This window comes from Canis lupus, chromosome 16 (genome assembly GCF_011100685.1).
Source record: "Canis lupus familiaris isolate Mischka breed German Shepherd chromosome 16, alternate assembly UU_Cfam_GSD_1.0, whole genome shotgun sequence".
Lineage (NCBI taxonomy): Eukaryota > Metazoa > Chordata > Mammalia > Carnivora > Canidae > Canis > Canis lupus.
The window spans coordinates 22,371,076-22,388,811 of NC_049237.1; the positions used below are offsets into that span (position 1 = coordinate 22,371,076).

Genomic DNA, 17,736 nt, shown 5'->3' on the forward strand with positions numbered 1-17,736 from the left:
AAGAAAGAGAACATACAAATATGTTAGACTGAGAAAACTAATAAAACTCCTATGCCAGCTTCAGTAAACTAGTAAGAGCTTCCAGTCATGAAGGATTCAGAGGTTCAATATGAACATCAACAGAAGTTTGTCATGACTGCAGGAGAGGGATGTAGAACACACATGCACCAGCATGGGATCACTGGCAAAATGTGGTCCAAGCGAAATGAAGTGTACCAACATATGAATATCCTTGTACACAATATGCATACAAATAAAAGTATGTTCTGTGAGGCTTTTTCAGAAAAGACTAAGAGTGGGGTGGAACATTAATTTTCAAGTTGAGGAAAAATATTAAGGCTTTAAAAAGGATTCAAAGCCATGGGTAGTTTTAAGAGAGTATGTATACAAAACCTTAACTTCAAAAATACAGATCTGCCTGGGAACATATACATCAACATGCCTTAAAAGTAAGCACTTCCCACTCCTCCTCTCAAAACTGCTCTCTGCTTTATAACATGAAACAAATCATCAACCAATCTCATCTAATTAATTGTAGTCAAAGTGCTAAATAATTTTGTTAAAAACCTTGCCTCTTCCATCAGCGAAGAGGGCATGAAAGATTGGATGAATGCTTTAATAATGAAAACTGGCTTTGCCAATTATTTGGTAGATACTTCCCATAATTTAAGTAAATTAAACCTGCAGCCCTAGGTTCTGATGAAAATTTATTTAAAGCACAGAAACTTTAATAAAACATAGTATTTCAACCTTATATTGAAAAACAAAATTATTTCAACCTTCCAAATCCTTATCAAGTGTATCAGATCAAAAAAGGTACTTCAAGGTAAAAAGTAACAATGACTATTAAGTCATTTTGATATGACTTGACAAGGTCTTTCTGGTTAAGTTATGAAGACCTGAGAAAATGACTAAATAAGGACTACATAATAAATTCTTTCCCAAGCCAGTCAGTTTCCAATTCTCAAAATCAAAAGAGGACATGATTTAACCAACATTTAAAAATCAAAATTTTCTCTAACATGTGATCTGGTGAATTCGAATATTTGTAACATTATCCTTTGTAACAATTTTGTATTGTTCATAACAAAAATTTCTTGAATGATTTATATTTAAACTATTGTAGTATTATACTCGTGAGATATCAAAACTCTCATTTCAGTTTATACAGTTTTTGTTACAAATAAGTAGCAAATAATAATCAATAAAGGACTCCCAAGTATAAAAACATATTACATGAGAAAAAAAAACTATAGAAAAGTAGACAATTATGACTATTAGGAGAAAAAAAAGTGAAATAAAATAGTTGATTTTTTTATATGATGGAGTGTCCACTCACTATAATTTTTTACAAATACTAGTTTTATTGAAATATAATCTACATAACATTTATTCTTTTGAGTTATACAATTCAGTAACTTATTTATTTATTTGCTTGCTTGAGAGAGCAAGAGGGAAAGTGGCAGGGCTGGGGCAAATGGGGAGGGAGAGGGACAAGCAGACTGCACTGAGCATGCAACCCACCTCGGGGCTCAATCCCACAACCTTGAGATCATGACCTGAGCTGAAATCAAGAGTCTACTACTCAACTGACTAAGCCACCTAGGGGCCCCCAGAATTCTTAATTCAGTAATTCTTAATATATTAATAGAGTTGTACAGCCATCATTACTATCTATATTCAGAACATTTTCATCACCCTAAAAGACACCCCATATCCATTAGCAGTCAGTCTCATATTTCTCCTCTCAATCCCAGTACCGATCTCCTAACAACCACTAATCTTTTTATTCCCATGGATTTGCATCTAAATTAATGGAATCATATAAAATGTGGCCTTTTTTGACTGGCTTCTTTCATTTACCATATTCTTTTATTTATTTATTTATTTATTTTTTTAATTTCTATTTATTCATGATAGTCACAGAGAGAGAGAGAGAGAGAGAGAGAGAGGCAGAGACATAGGCCAAGGGAGAAGCAGGCTCCATGCACCGGGAGCCTGATGTGGGATTCGATCCCGGGTCTCCAGGATTGCGCCCTGGGCCAAAGGCAGGCGCCAAACCGCTGCGCCACCCAGGGATCCCTACCATATTCTTTTAAAGTCACATCTATATTTCAGCATTTTATTGCCAAATGACATTCCATTGTGTGAATATACCAAATTATCCATTCAGAATTGATGGCTTCTTGGACTAGTCTCACATTTTGGTTATTATGAATAATGTTGCTATAAATATTTTTGTTAAGTTTTTGTATAGACATATGTTTTCATTCCTATATATATAACTCACGAGTGGGTTTGCTAGGTCGTACAGTAACTGTTTAATCATTTGAGGAACTGTCAGAATTTTTTCTAAACAGACCACACCAGTTTACACCCTACTAGAGGTGTGAGTTTCAATTTCTCGACATCCATACCAACATTTATGTCCTTTTTATTTTAGCCATGTCTCATAGATATGAATTCCCATCTTGTGGTTCTAATTTGCAATTCCCTAATGACTAATGATGTTCAGTGCCCTTTCATGCACATATTGGCCATTTGTATATATTCTTTTTTTTTTAAAAAAAAAGATTTTATTTATTTATTCATGAGAGGCACAGAGAGAGAGAGAGAGATGCAGAGACACAGGCAAAGGGAGAAGCAGGCTCCATGCTGGGAACCTGACGTGGTACTCGATCCCACGTCTCCAGGATCACAACCTGGGCCAAAGGTGGCACTAAACTGCTGAGTCACCAGGGCTGCCCCATTTGTATATATTCTTTGAAGGAATGCCTACTCAAATCCTTTGCCCTTTTCTTGAGTCTTTTGCCTTTTATTGTTGAGTTGTAGGAGTTATTTATATATTCTGGATACAAAACTCCTTATCAGATATATACTTTGAAAATGTTTTCTCCCATTCTGTACTATCTTTTCTTGATAGTATTGTCTGAAGCACAAAAAGTTTTCATCTTGATGAAATCCAACTTATGTGTTTTTTTTCTTTTGCTGCTTGTGTTTTTATTGTCAAACGTAACAAATTATTGCCTAATCCAAAGTCAGAAAGATTTACTCCTATATTTTCTAAAAATGTTATATGGTTAGTTTTTATATTTAGATATTTAATCCATATTGCAATAATTTTTGTACAGGGTAGGAAATACAAATCTGAGTTCATTCTTTTCCATGTGGCTATCCACTTGTCCCAGCACCATTTGTTAAAAAGGCTGTTCTTTCTCGCACTGAATAATCTTGGCATCCTTGTTGAAACTCAACTGACTGTAAATATAAGGGGTATACTTATAAATTCTCAATTCTATTGTATTGACCTAGACATATGACTGGATGCCAGTTTAATACGGTCTTGATTCTTGTACCTTTGTTGTAAGTTGTTTTTGCCTTTGCACTTTACTATGGCTAAAAAATACACAGCAAAAAAAAAAAAAAAATTGACCATCTTAAGCATACTTAAGTGTATATTGCAGTAGTGTTAAGTATATTCATATGGTTGTAAAACAAACTTCTAGAACTTTTGCAACTTGCAAATCTTAAACTCTATACCCATTAAAAGACAACTCCCCTTTCCCCATCTCCTGAGCCTCTGGTAACAATCATTCTACTTTCTTTCTGTTTCTCTGGATTTACTGCTTTAGATATTTTATGTAAGTGGAATCATAGAAAACTTCCTATATAGGTACATATATGTATGTATAAATGTATGTATATTTTTCAAGTGTACAGCTTCATATATAACGACATCTGCACACACTACCAAATGATCATCACAAGTTCAGTTACCATCTATCAGCATACAGTTACCACCATCACCATGCTCTACTTTATCCACTCCCCAGTTCCCTTACACTTAGGTAACCACTCACTACTCTATTTTCTCTAACTATGAGTTTGTTTTGTTTGTTCATTTATTTTCTTTCCATATATGAGGGAAATCACGCAGTATTTGTCTTTCCCCATCTGACTTATTTTGCTTAGGATAATATACTCAAGGTCCATCCATGTTGTTTCAAGTGGCAAGATTTCATTCTTTTTATGGCTAATATTGCATTATATATCACATCTTCTTTTTCCATTCATCTATTGATGGACACTTAGCCTGTTTCCAGATCTGGGCTATGAGAAAAGGGGGACATGCATCTTTTTCAGTGTTTTTGTATTCTTCAAAAATATGTTCAGAAGTAGAATAACTGGGTCATATGGTAGCTCTATTCTTAATTTCTTGAGGAATTTCCATAATGTTTATAATGTTTTCCATAGTGGCTACACCACTTTACAATCCTAACAGTGTATGAGGGTTCCCTTTCTCCTACACCCTATCAGACACTTACTTCTTGTCTTTCAATAATAGCCATTCTAACAGGTGTAACGTGATATTTCACTGTGGTTTTGATTTGCATTTCCAATAATCAGTGATGCTGAACTTTTGCCCAACCGTATGTCTTCTCTGGAGAAATGTCTATTCATATTGTCTGTCCATTCTTTAATGAGGTTATTTGGTTTTTGTTGAGTCCCTTATATATTTTGGATATTAACCCCTTATTGGATATATGGTTCACAAATATATTCTCGCATTCAGTAAATTGCCTTTTTGTTCTGATGATGGTTTTCCTTTTCAGAAGCTTTTTAGTTTCATATAGCCCCATTTTATTTTTGCTTTTGTTTCTCATTTTGGGTGTCAGATTCAAAAAGACATCACTACGATTGATGTCCAGGAGTTTCCTGTCTATGTTTTCTTCTACAAATTTTATGGTTACAGGTCTTATATTCAAGTCTTTAATTCATTTTGAGTAAATTATTGTGTATGGTATAAGATAGTGTGTGTAGTTTCATTATCTTGGATGTGGCTGTTCTGCACTCTTTATTGAAGAGACTATCCTTTCTCCATTGTATGTTCTTGGTTTCTTTTTTGTAGTTTAATTGTCCATGTATGGATTTATTTTGGGGCTCTCATTTCATTCTGCTGATCTATGAGTCTATTTTTATACCAATGACATACTTTTTAATTATTACAGCTTTCTATTATGGTTTGAAGTCAAGTAGCATGATATCTACAGCTTTGTTCTTTCTCATGATCATTTTGGCTATTCAGAATATTTTGTGGTTTCATATAAATTTTACAAAACTTGAAAATTTTAAGTTCTGTGAAGTATGCCATTAAGATTTTGATTGGTATTGAGTCTACAGATTATTTTGGGTAGTATGGATATTTTAACAATAGTAATTCTTCCAATCCATGAGCATGGAATATCTTTCCATTTATTTGTGTCATGGATTTCTATGTATTGATTTTATGGCCTGCAACTTTATTGAACTCATTTATCAATTCTAACTGAACAGTTTTTTGGTGGATTTTTCAGGGTTTTCTATATGTAATACCATGTCATCTGTGAAAAATTTGACTTCTGCCTTTCTGATTTGGGTGCCTTTTATTTCTTTTTCTTGTCTCACTGCTATAGCTAGGATTTCCAATACTATGTTGAATAAAAGTGGTAGGGGTGGGCAATGCTGTCTTATTCCTGTTCTCAGAGGAAGTTTTCGGCTCTCTACCATTTGAGTATGATGCTAGCTCTAGGATTGTGATACTTATTATGTTTAGGTATGTTCCCTCTATATCCACTTTTAGTTTTTCTCATAAATGAATGTTGAATTTTATCAAATGCTTTTTCGGTGTCTACTGAGATGATCATATGATTTTTATCATACATTTTGTTAATAGATCACGTTGATTGATTTGCAGATGTTAAACTGTCCTTGCAACCCTCAAATAAATGCCACCTGATGATGGTGTATGATCTTTTTGCATATTACTGGATCAGCTTACTAATAATTTGTTGAAGATTTTTGCTTCTATGTTCACCAAGGACTCTGGACTATAATTTTCCCTTTTTTGGTTGTCCTTGCCTGGGTTTGGTATCAGGATAATGCTGGCCTCGTAAAATGTGTTGGGAAAGGTTCCTTCCTCTCCAATTTTCTGGAAGAATTTGAGAAGAATATTAAATCTTCTTAATGTTTGATAGAATTTTCCAATGAAGCCATCTGATCCTGAACTTTCATTTGTTAAGAGGCTTCTGATTATTGTTGTAATCTACTTCCTGGCAAAAGTCTATTAACATTTATATTTCTTCATTTTCAGTCTTGGAAGATTGTATGTTTCTACAAATTTATCCATTTCTTCTAGGTTGTCTACCTTGTTAGCATACAATTGTTCACTGTAGCTCTTATGATCCTTTGTATTTTTGTGATATCAGTTGCAACTTCTCTTTCATGTCTTATTTTATTTATTTGAGTCCTCTACCTTTTTTTCTTGGTCAGTCTAGCTTAAAGTTTGATTTTGTTTCTGTTTTCAAAGAACTAGTTCTTAGTTTCACGGATTTTCTTTTCTTTTGGTCTCTATCTCCTCTCTGATCTTTACGATCTTCTTCCTATCAATTTTGGGCTTTGCTCTTCTATCTTTAGTTCTTTCAGGTATAAAGTTAGATTGAGTTTTTCCTTGTTTTTCTTGAGGTAGGCCTATATTGCTATGAACTTCCTAGAACCACTTTTGTTGTGTGCTACAGATTTGGGATTGTGCATCCCATAAATTTTTATATGTCACATTTGTTTCATGTTTCTTTAGATGTTTTTTCTTTCTGTTTTGATTCACCCTCGTTTTTCAGTGCCTTATTATCTAATCTCCAAGTTTCTGTGAGTTGTTTTTTACTCATTATCTTCTTGTAATTTCTAGTTTCCTATCATTATGATTGGAAAAAAAATGTTTGATAGGATTTATTTTCTTCAATTACTAAGACTTGTTTTATGACTCAAAATGTGATCTACCCTGGAGAACATTCCATGTACACTTGAGAAGTTTGTGTATTCTGCTGCTTCTGGATGGAATGTTCTGTATATAGTTATTAAATACATCTGGGTCTAATGTGGTATGTAAGCCTGATGTTTCCTTCTATATCTTTTTGCCTGAATGGTCTGTCAATTTATGAAACACTACTACTGTTATTGTACTGCTTTCAGTTTCTCTCTTTAGGTCTGGTAATATTTGCTTTTTATATCTTGCTGCTTCTGTGTTGTGGGCATATTTATTTATAAGTATTCTATCTTTCTATTGTACTGACCCCTTTAAGATTGTGCAATACCTTTCTGTCTTTTACTACAGTCTTTTAAAGTCTACTCTGTCTGATACAAGTATATCTACTCCGCTTTCATTTCAGATCCATTTCCATGGAATATCTTTATCCATCCCTTCACTTCCTGTGTGTGTCCTTACTTCTGGAGTGAGCCTCCTATAGGAAACATCTATATTGACTCTTGTTTTCTTGCCCATTCAGCTACTCCATGTCTTCTCACTGGTGAAATTAGTCCATTTACATTTAAAGTAATTATCAATAAGCATATACTTATTGTCATCTTGTTCACTGTTTTCTGGCTGTGTTATAATTCCACTCTATTCCTTTCTTCTCTTTCTCTCTTCCCTTGAGGCTTGATGGCTTTCTTTCAAATTTTATTTAGATTCATTTCTCATTTTTGTCTATTTTAAGTTTCTTTCTTTGTGGTTACTGTGAGGCTCACATAAAATATCCTATATAAACAGCATCCTGTATGAACTTGGTAGCAAATTTTAAAGTTTTTATATAAATTCCAGTTAGTTAACATACAGTGTACTATTAGTTTCAAGTGTACAATATAGTGGTTCAATATTCCCATACAACATCTAGCGTTCATCACAGCAAGTGCATTCCTTAATCCCCATCACCTATTTTACCCATGCCCCCACCACCTCTCTTCTGGTAACCATCAGTTTTTGTTCTCTATAATTAAGAGTCTGTTTCTTGGTTTGCCTTTTTCCCTTTTTTCGTTTCTTAAATTATACATATGAGTGAAATCATATGGCATTCCTCTTTTTCTGACTTATTTTGCTTGGCATAATACTTCCTAGTTCCAACATGTTGTTGTAAATGGCAAGGTTTCATTCTTTTTTATCTATTCATCAGTCGATGGACACTTGGGCTGTTTCCATAATTTGGCTACTGTAGATAATGCTGCTATAAACTTAATTTTAAACATATTCCAAAGCTTTACCTCTTTTACTTTCTTCATCCACATTTTATAATTTTGATGACACTTTCTACATATTTTTATTTAATGGTTCCATCATCTGTATTGTAATTTTAGTTAATTTTACCACTTTCGTCTTTTTAATGTTCATGCTTCATTTTTTATTACAGTTTTGGTACATATACAGGATATTGACTCCTCACCACATACAGAATTTGCAAATGTTTTCTCCCATCCATTTAACTCTGTTGTGTCCTTTCATGCACAAAAGTTAAGTCTAATATAACCCTGTTTGTCTATTTTTGCTTCTGTTGCCTGTGCTTTGGGTATCATAGCCAAGAAATCATTACTAGGCCCAATGTTATGAAGTTTTTCTTCTATGTTTTCTTCTAGGAGTTTTATACTTTTAGCTCTTATATTTAAACTGTTCATCCATTTTGAGTTAATTTTTTATATGGTATAAAGGTCCAACTTCATTTTTCTGTCTTGATATCATTTATCCCCAACACCATTTGAAGAGACTGTACTTTCCATTGAGTGGTTTTGGCATTCTTGTTGAAGATCATAAACCAAATATGGAAGGATCTATCTTTGCACTGTATATTCTATTCCACTGATCTATTTGCTGATCTTTATGTCAGTACCACACTCATGATTACTGTAGCCGTACACCCATATTTTGGAATCAGGAAGTGTGGGTCCTTCAGTTTTTTTCAGTCATTTGGGCTATCCACAGTACTTCCGAATCCATATGAATTTTAAGTTTTTTTTCTATTTCTGTAAAATATGCCATTGGGATTTTGATACAAATTGTTGAATCCACAGATCACTTTGGGTGGTATGAACATCTTAACAATATTGTCTTCCAATCCATAAACATGGGGGGTCTTTCTACTTATTTGTCTCCTCTTTTAGCAACGTTTTGTAGTATGTTTTACAATCAAAAAGTAGAAGTCCTCCCAGTTATTTCTGGGCTCTAGGGGTTTTTTTTGGCATTTCTACATGAACTTCAGGATTCACTTATCAATTTCTGCCCCCCCACCGCTGAAAAAAGAAAGCCAACTGGGATTTTTACAATGATTTTACTAACTTTTAAGATCATTTTAGAGAGAGAAAAAAAAAAAGATCATTTTAGAGAGTATGACAATTGAACATTAAGTGTTCCAATCCCTATAGAATGACCATGGATAACCTTCCATTTGATTTCTTTGAACGTTTTATAATTTTCAACATCAATATATTAATCTTATTTTCAGTTTATTCTTATGTATTTCTAATGCTACTGTAAATGAATTTCATTTTCATATTGCTCATTACTGATATGTAGAAATATAATTGATCTCTGTATATTTCACTTTCATTCTGCAGCCTTGCTGAACTTGTTTTTGAGATTTTTAAAGGGTTTTTTGGTAGATTCCTTAAGATTTTCTATATACAAGATTACTGCAAACAGAGTTAATTTTACTTATTCCTTTCTGATATTGGTATGTTTTTATCCTTACCTAATTACTCCAGTTAAAATCTTCAATACGGTACACAGAAGTGACAAGAGGTACCAACTTACATATCTATCAACAATGCACAAGAGTTCCCTTTTCTCCAAATCATCACCAGCACTTGTTACCTCTTGTCTTTTTGATAACAGCCATTTTAACAGGTGTGAGATAATATTTCATTGGGGTTTTGATTTGCATTTCCTGATAAGTGATGGTGAGCATCTTTCATGTACCTACTGACCATGTGTATTGATCTTCCTTGGAAAACTTCAGTTCCTTTCCCAATTTTAATTTTTTTTCTTGCTATTGAGTTGTAAGAGTTCCTTATACTTTTTGGATATTAATCTATCAGATACATGAAATACAAATATTTCCTCTCATTCTATAGGCTGCCTTTTCATTTTATTGATGGTTTCCTTTGCTATGCAAACTTTTCAGTTTGATGTAATCCCACTTACCTATTTTTACTTCTGTTGCTATTGCTTTGGTGTCAGATTAAAAACAATAATTTCCAAAACCAATGTCAAGGAGCTTTCTTCCAATGTTTTTGGCCTTATGTATAAATCTACTCCGTTCTGAGTTAATTTCGTGAGTGGTGTAATATAGGGGTCCAGTTTCATTCTTTGGCATGTCGATAACCAGTTTTCCCAACCCCATTTATTGGAGAGACAATTATTACCCCATAGAGTATTTTTGGCTCCCCTGTCAAATATGAGTTGATTATAGGAAACCTGGGTGGTTAATTAGCTTAAGTGTCCAACTCTTGATATCAGCTCAGGTCATGATCTTAGGGTTGTGAGATCAAGCCCCATGTCAGGCTCTGCACTCACCGTGGAGTTGGCTAAGATTCCCTCCCCCTCCCTTTGGCCTTCCTCCACCTTTGTTCATTCTCTTTCTCTCTTTAAAAGAAAAACATTGGGCAGCCTGGGTGGCTCAGCAGTTTAGAGCCGCCTTCAGCCCAGGGCGTGATCCTGGAGACCTGGGATCGAGTCCCACGTAGGGCTCCCTGCATGGAGCCTGCTTCTCCCTCTGCCTGTGTCTCTGCCTCTCTCTCTGTGTTTCTCATGAATAAATAAAATCTTAAAAAACAAACAAAAACAAACATTTATATACATATAATGTATACATATAACATATAATACATAATAATTATATATAATTATATGTGTGTGTGTATATATATATATATAATATATAAAATCAACACATATGCTGATTGTGTATGTGGAATTCATTTCTGGGCTCTCAAATCTGTTCCATTGGTCTGTGTGTCTATTTTATGCCACTTCCATACTGTTTTAATTACTGTAAATTTGTAGTATAGTTTGAAATCCAGAAATGTGATATATCTGGCTTTGTTCTTCCTCGAACTGCTTTGGCTCTTTGGGGTTTTTTTGTGATACTATATAAATTTTAGGGCTGTTTTTCCTTTATTGTAAAAATTGCCATTGAAATTTTGATAGGGCTTGCTTTGAATCTATAGATGACTTTGAGTACTATGGACATTTTAACAATATTAATTATTCCAATCATGAATGGGACGTCTATTTGTGTCTTCAATTTCTTTCATTAGTGTCTTCTAGTTTTGAGTGTACAGATCTTTCACCACCTTTTATTCCTAGGTATTTCGTTGTTTTTGATAATATTGTGACTGGGATTGTTTTCTTTTTCACATACTCTGTCATTAGTATATAGAAACCCAAAAGACTTTTTGTATATTGGCTTTTTATCTTCAATGTTTACTGAATTCCTTGATTAGTTCTAACATTTGTGTGTGTGTAGTCTTTAGTTTTCTATATTTAAGATCATATCACTTGCAAACAGATGATTTTACTTCTTTCCAAATTGGATTCTTTTCTTTTCCTTGATTGCTATGGCTAGGATTTGCATTACTAAGTTGAATAGGTATAGTGAGAATGGAAACCCTTGCCTCATTCTTAGATGAAAAACTTTCAACATTTCACCATGGAGTACAATGTTAGCAGTGGTTTGTTGAGGTACACTTCCATATCCAATGTATTGAGAGTTTTATCATGAAAGGATATTTATTAAGTTTTGCTAAATACTTTTTTTGCATCTATTAGGATGATTATATAACTTATTTCATTTTATTAATGTAATATATCATATTTATTGATCTGTGTATGTTGAAATATCCTTGCCTCTTGGGAACAAATCCCACTTTATCACAGTGTATGTTCTTTATCAATGTGCTTTTAAATGTGGTTTGCTAGTACTTCAAGAATTTTTGTATCTGTCTTCATTAGTGGCCTGTAATTATCTTTTCTAATGGTGACCTTATCTGCTGTTTGTAACAGGGTAATGCTGTTCTTATAAATGGTTTGGAAGGGTCCTCTCCTCTTCTTGAATTTTTTGGAAGAATTTGATAAGGACTGGCATTAATCCTTCTTTAAATGTTTGAATTCATCAGCAAAATCATCTGGTACTGGCTTGTGAGGCTTGTTTCTAATACTGAATCAATCTCCTTACTCACAATGGGTCTGTTCAGGTCTTCTGTTTCAAACAATCTTGATGGGCTGTGTGTTTCTAGAAATTTATCCATTTACTCCAATAAACTGGAGTATAATCATTAATATGTAGTTTTCCATAATTCTTTGGATTTCTGTAGTGTCTGTTTAATGTCTTCTCTTTTTTTCTTGGCTAGTCTAACCTAAAAGTTTGTCAGTTTTGTTATCGTTATCATTTCAAAGAACCAATTCAGTTTCTTTTTTTTCTTTTTTCTTTTTTTACCAATTCAGTTTCTTAATCTTTTCTATTGCTTTCCATTTTCTATTCCATTTAGTTCTAATCTTATCTTTATTATTTCTTTTCTTTTGCTAACATTGGGCTTTTAGTTTGTTGAGGTATAAGATTAGGTTGTTTGAGATCTTTGTTTATTCTAGCTATAGTTTCCTTTTATAGCTTTTATAGTTTTTAGTTTAGTTTTAGTATATATGTTTTATAGTTTCCTTTTGTAGCTATAGTTTCCTCTTGGAACTGTTTATGCTACATTCCGTAAGTTTTAGTATGTTGTATTTCCATTTTTAATTGTCTCAAGATACTTTTTCATTTCCTTTTTGATTTCTTCTTTGATACACTGACTTAATTTCGATATATTTGTGAATTTTCCTGTTTTCCTCCTGTTATTGATTTCTATTCTCATTTTCTGACCTTTGTGGTCTATAGTATTGTTTAAATATATTGTTTCTTTATTGATTCTCTAAGTGATCTATCCATTCATGAGAGTGGGTATTAAAGGCTATTACAGTACTGCCGCTTATTGCTCCTTTTAGTTCTGTCAGTATTTGCTTTGTATATTATGGTGCTTTGATTTTGGGTGTATTATCTACCTTCCACTTGTCAGTTGTTTATCCATTTATTACAGGGCTATTTACTAAGTGCCTACACTTAGACCTGTTGTAACCTCTTGGTGCATTAACCTTTTCATCACTACAAAATGCCTTTGTTTCTAGTAATTCTGGTCTTAAAGTATATTTTGTTGATGTTAACATAGAAACACCAGCTTCCTGCCCATTACTGTTTACATGGTACTACTCTTCTCATTCTTTAACTTTCAACCTATTTGTTTCTAAATCTAAAAAGTGTCCCTTTTAGACAGCACATAGTTGAATATTTTTAATCCCAAAGTCTGGCTTTCCTTGAGGACAGTTTCTATTGACTTCTTTCTTTTACTGTGTATGACCCATACTTTCTTATTTCTTTGCAAGTCTCATAGTTATTTGTTGAAAACTAAAGATTTTAAATAATGTGGCAAATCTATAAATCAGATTCCTCCCCCTTCCCACCTGTTTGTTGTTACTGTATTGTTTTTTTTTTTAGTGGCTTTTCCGGAACTAAATCTTTGCTGTTCAGGAACAACGTTGACCTCTGAAGTCTCAGTGAGCTCAGCAGCCAGCTTATTATTGGATAGAGATTTCCTTAAATGCTTTGGCATCGGGTTCTGTGTGTGTTAAGAAACACCTTCAATGCTCCAGGAGACAGTAGATAAATAAGCTTTGCAAGTCAGGATTTTCCAGGGAGCTTCCAGACAATTCAAATAATGACAATTCCCTGGGAATGGGGCTTTTGAGGGAGCTCCTAACTGCCCATTCCAGTGAATGCTAAACTTCTGGTTTTTACAGCTACTTTTTACTGACTGTCAGAGACTACTGGTTTTCAAGACTACTGTGGAGCTGGGGAGAGGGGAATGATAATCTTGCAAGTGAAAACACCACAAATTTTACTGTTCTTATGGATATTCAGTTGTTTTTTGTTTTCTTCAATAAACATTCTTTGTATTGTTTGTAAGCCTTTGTTAATCTCCAAAGTTCTGAGAACACTGATTTTTGACCAATTTTTGCAAGTCTTCTCATTGTTCTTTGAAGGAACAGATACTCAGAAGTACTTGCTGTCATTTGGAAGTACTATTCCCTCAGTATAACCTTTAGACTCTAACAAAACACTATTTTTTTTAAGATTTTATTTATTTATTCATGAGAGTCAGAGAGAGAGAGAGAGAGGCAGAGACACAGGCAGAGGGAGAAGCAGGCTCCATGCAGGGAGCCCAACGTGGGACTCGATCCTGGGACTCCAGGATCACGCCCTGGGCTGCAGGCGGCGCTAAACCGCTGCGCCACCAGGGCTGCCCAAAACAGTATTTGTTAATGTCAATACTCTCCACATCAAAAATTATTTTTTAATTATTTAAGCTTATAACAAAAAAAAATTTAGAGGACATCTTTAAAATGGAAGGATACTATTTTTTGTTCAAAATTCTTTTGAAAGATTCATGAGAATACGTTTAAATATCACTAAGTCAAAAAAGCTTCTTTAGGGCGGGCACCATAAATTTCTATTATATGGTATAAATAAAACTTTCATTGTTTAATTAACAATTGTTATGTTTTATAACATTTAAAAACAATGGTAAAGTCTCTGGCATTATTTTGGTTTATAAAATCATACTGCGTTCTAAAGTCAGATTTATTTTATTACTTACTTAAGCGTTTCACTTTTTGTATACTTTCACAGACTACCTTAGTTTAAAGATACCATTCTGACTCATCTGTATTTTGAAATACAATTAGGAAAAGAGCAATTAGAGGGAAAATGGATATGTGAATTCAAACCAACAAAAACAATTCATACGTTCTGGGTGCTCCATAGTAAGGAAGAATTTGTATAATCAACCCAACACCAGGTGCCTCAATTTGTCTGACTAATGCAAGAAAATAACCAAGATAAATGGCTTTCTATTAGTCCAAGATGCCCAACATCTTACTGAATATTTCATTAGTTGAGGCTATTTATATCTGCTATTTATTCTCCTCCTCTGACTCCCTGGTATTTCTAGGTAAGGCCTAGGAGGAAAGGCAAACGTTCTCATTAGCCCATTTGTGCCTTACTAACATCTATGTTTAAACGTTCCCTGAGTTTTTATACCATTTTTTAAATTGTATTTATTTTTATTTTTTTAATATTCTTTTTTTTTTTTAAGATTTATGTATTTATTTATTCAGAGAGAGCGAGAGGCAGAGACGCAGGCAGAGGGAGAAGCAGGCTCCATGCAGGGAGCCCGACGTGGGACTTGATCCCAGGCTGCAGGCGGCGCTAAACTGCTGCGCCACTGGGGCTGCCCTTTATACCATTTTTATCATGGATTAAAAGTAAAATGAAGTAAATAAAGTCTTTGTCTTCATTTCTTTGTCGAGAAACACTCCTTCACATGATACCTGGATTTTTCCTTCTTGTTATAGCAAATTGTATCAATTATTTTGAAATACTGTTATTCAAATACTGTCCACTGAACAAAGCTAGCTGTAATCATTGATTTTGTATCTCTACCATATATAGCTATCACAGAGAAACTCACACAATGACATGGTTCTATTTTTTTCCCAAATTGATTCATAACTTTGGAAAAAAGTAGGCTTGCTCTGAAACAAATGCTGGCCAATTACATGCCAAGGCAGTAATTCTGTAGTAACTTTTTATATTCTGGATTGCTTTCCATTAAACGAATAAAGCATAGAGATGTGAAAAAGCCTCCTGATACACTGAGAGCCAAAGAAATTGTTATTGAAGTCAACGCAACATTTCCAATATAATCTGAGATGTTCAATGAACATGAATCTCTAGATAATTAACTTTAAAACCAAGAGGCATCTTTAATCAAACCTAAAATTTAACATACAGAATGGAAAACCAACAAAAACTAAGAATTTTATTTGAAGTCCCAAAATAAGGCAGGCCCAAAATTTTAATATTTGGCCAATTAAGGCAGCATCCTTAATGAGAGAAAATATTAAGCAAAAAGAAGAAAAACCCAGGGCTGGAGGTTCATATACCCCAGAAAAAATTAAGGCTTTTCTCCAAAATGATTATATTGCTATTTTTTTAAAAAAATATTTTACTTATTGATTGTGAGAGACACAGAGAGAGAGGAAGGGGGGGCAGAGACATAGGTAGAGGGAGAAGCAAGCTCCCTGCAGGGAGCCCGATGTGGGACTGGATCCCAGGACCCCAGGATCATGCCCTAGCTGAAGGCAGATGCTCAACTGCTGAGCCACCCAGGTGCCCCTATATTGCTATTTTCAAATAAGTTCTCTTATAATACATAATAAAAAGCTGTTTATTCCATTTGTTTTCTTTTAAAGATACATTAAATCCCTTTTAGAGAGAAATTCTTTGATAAATGTATCATTTCTGAAAAATTGAACTCAGATGTTTTTAACATGTTCTCATTCAGAGTGTAAGTAAAAGGATCATCGTCAACATTACTACGGTTGGGAGACAGAGAAGGTTTCAAGGACTAAGGATAGGGGATGTAGAAGAGAAAAGTTCTATAAATTTGTGGAAAGAACCAGATAGGAAATATTTTAGGCTTCACAGCCCATGAGGTCCTTGTTACAACTACTCAACACTGTCATTTTAGTGTGAAGATGTAAAGAAATGGATGTGATTGTGTTCCATAAAACTTTACTTACAAAAATAGACTGTTAGCTGGATTTTGCCTATGGTGCATACTTTGCTGACTCCTGATTTTTTTTTTTTTTTGAGATTTTAATTTTAAGTCATTTCTATACCCACATGCTCCACCAACTGAGCCAGCTAGGTACCCTTCTGACCCCTGATCTAAAAGAAAACTGGAAAGGGACACCTGGATGGCTCAGCAGTTGAGCGTCTGCCTTGGGCTCAGGTCATGATCCTGGGGTCCTGGGATCAAGTCCCGCATCGGGCTCCCCACAGAGAGCCAGCTTCCCCCTCTGCCTATGTCTCTGCCTCTCTCTGTGTGTCTCTCATGAATAAATAAATAAAATCTTTAAATAAAAAAAAAAGAAAACTGGAAGGAAGTGGCTTGTATTGAGGACAACACCATGAGCAAGCATACATCCAGGCATCCTGATGTATTCTGTGCCTTACTATTAAAATTATGGCATTTTTTTTTCCTAATCAGCTGATAGCTCCCAACTTTAGTGGTAACAATGAGAGCAAAGGGGCAAAGTTAAGATGAAGACATTCCTTCTTTAGGCTCACCTACAAACCATTCAAGCTGCTGGCCAAAATTCTGCACAAGAGTGACCAGGTCTTTGCTTTGAGCATGCCTTCCCTGACAACCGGAGGTATGAAGCCTTCTTTATTTATTTTTTATTTTTTTTTAATAATAAATTTATTTTTGTTTGGTGTTCAATTTGCCAACATACAGAATAACACCCAGTGCTCATCCCTTCAAGTGCCCCCCAGTGCCCGTCACCCATTCACCCCCCCCCCCCGCCCTCCTCCCCTTCCACCACCCCTAGTTCGTTTCCCAGAGTTAGGAGTCTATGTTCTATCTCCCTTTCTGATATTTCCTACCCTTTTACAGCCATACTACCGTGAATGCGCCCGATCTCGTCTGAAGCCTTCTTTAAAGCTCCAGTCAAGACCTAACCCAAACTCAGTCGCAAGAGAGAGCTGCTAGCAAAGCCAGGTATTCCTGTGAATACCCAGAAAAACAGAACGCAATATATATACTCTGACCTACAGGTTGTAGAATTAGGCAAAATAACCCTAAGATTATTTTTTTTAATAATGTAGAGTATGGAAGCATTGTGGGAAACATGCTTTCAGAGAAATTAAAAGCCTTCATGATCCATTCATAAAATCTGGCCCCATAAATCCTGGGATACTAAAAACACAGCAGGCATACCTTCCC

General features: G+C 34.5%; 1 protein-coding gene across 4 annotated transcripts in view; it reads right to left on the reverse strand.

Moving 5' to 3' along the window:
* The window catches only part of PSD3 (pleckstrin and Sec7 domain containing 3), a 594,054-nt gene that overhangs the window by 306,548 nt on the left and 269,770 nt on the right, over positions 1-17,736 (reverse strand). The window lies entirely within an intron of this gene.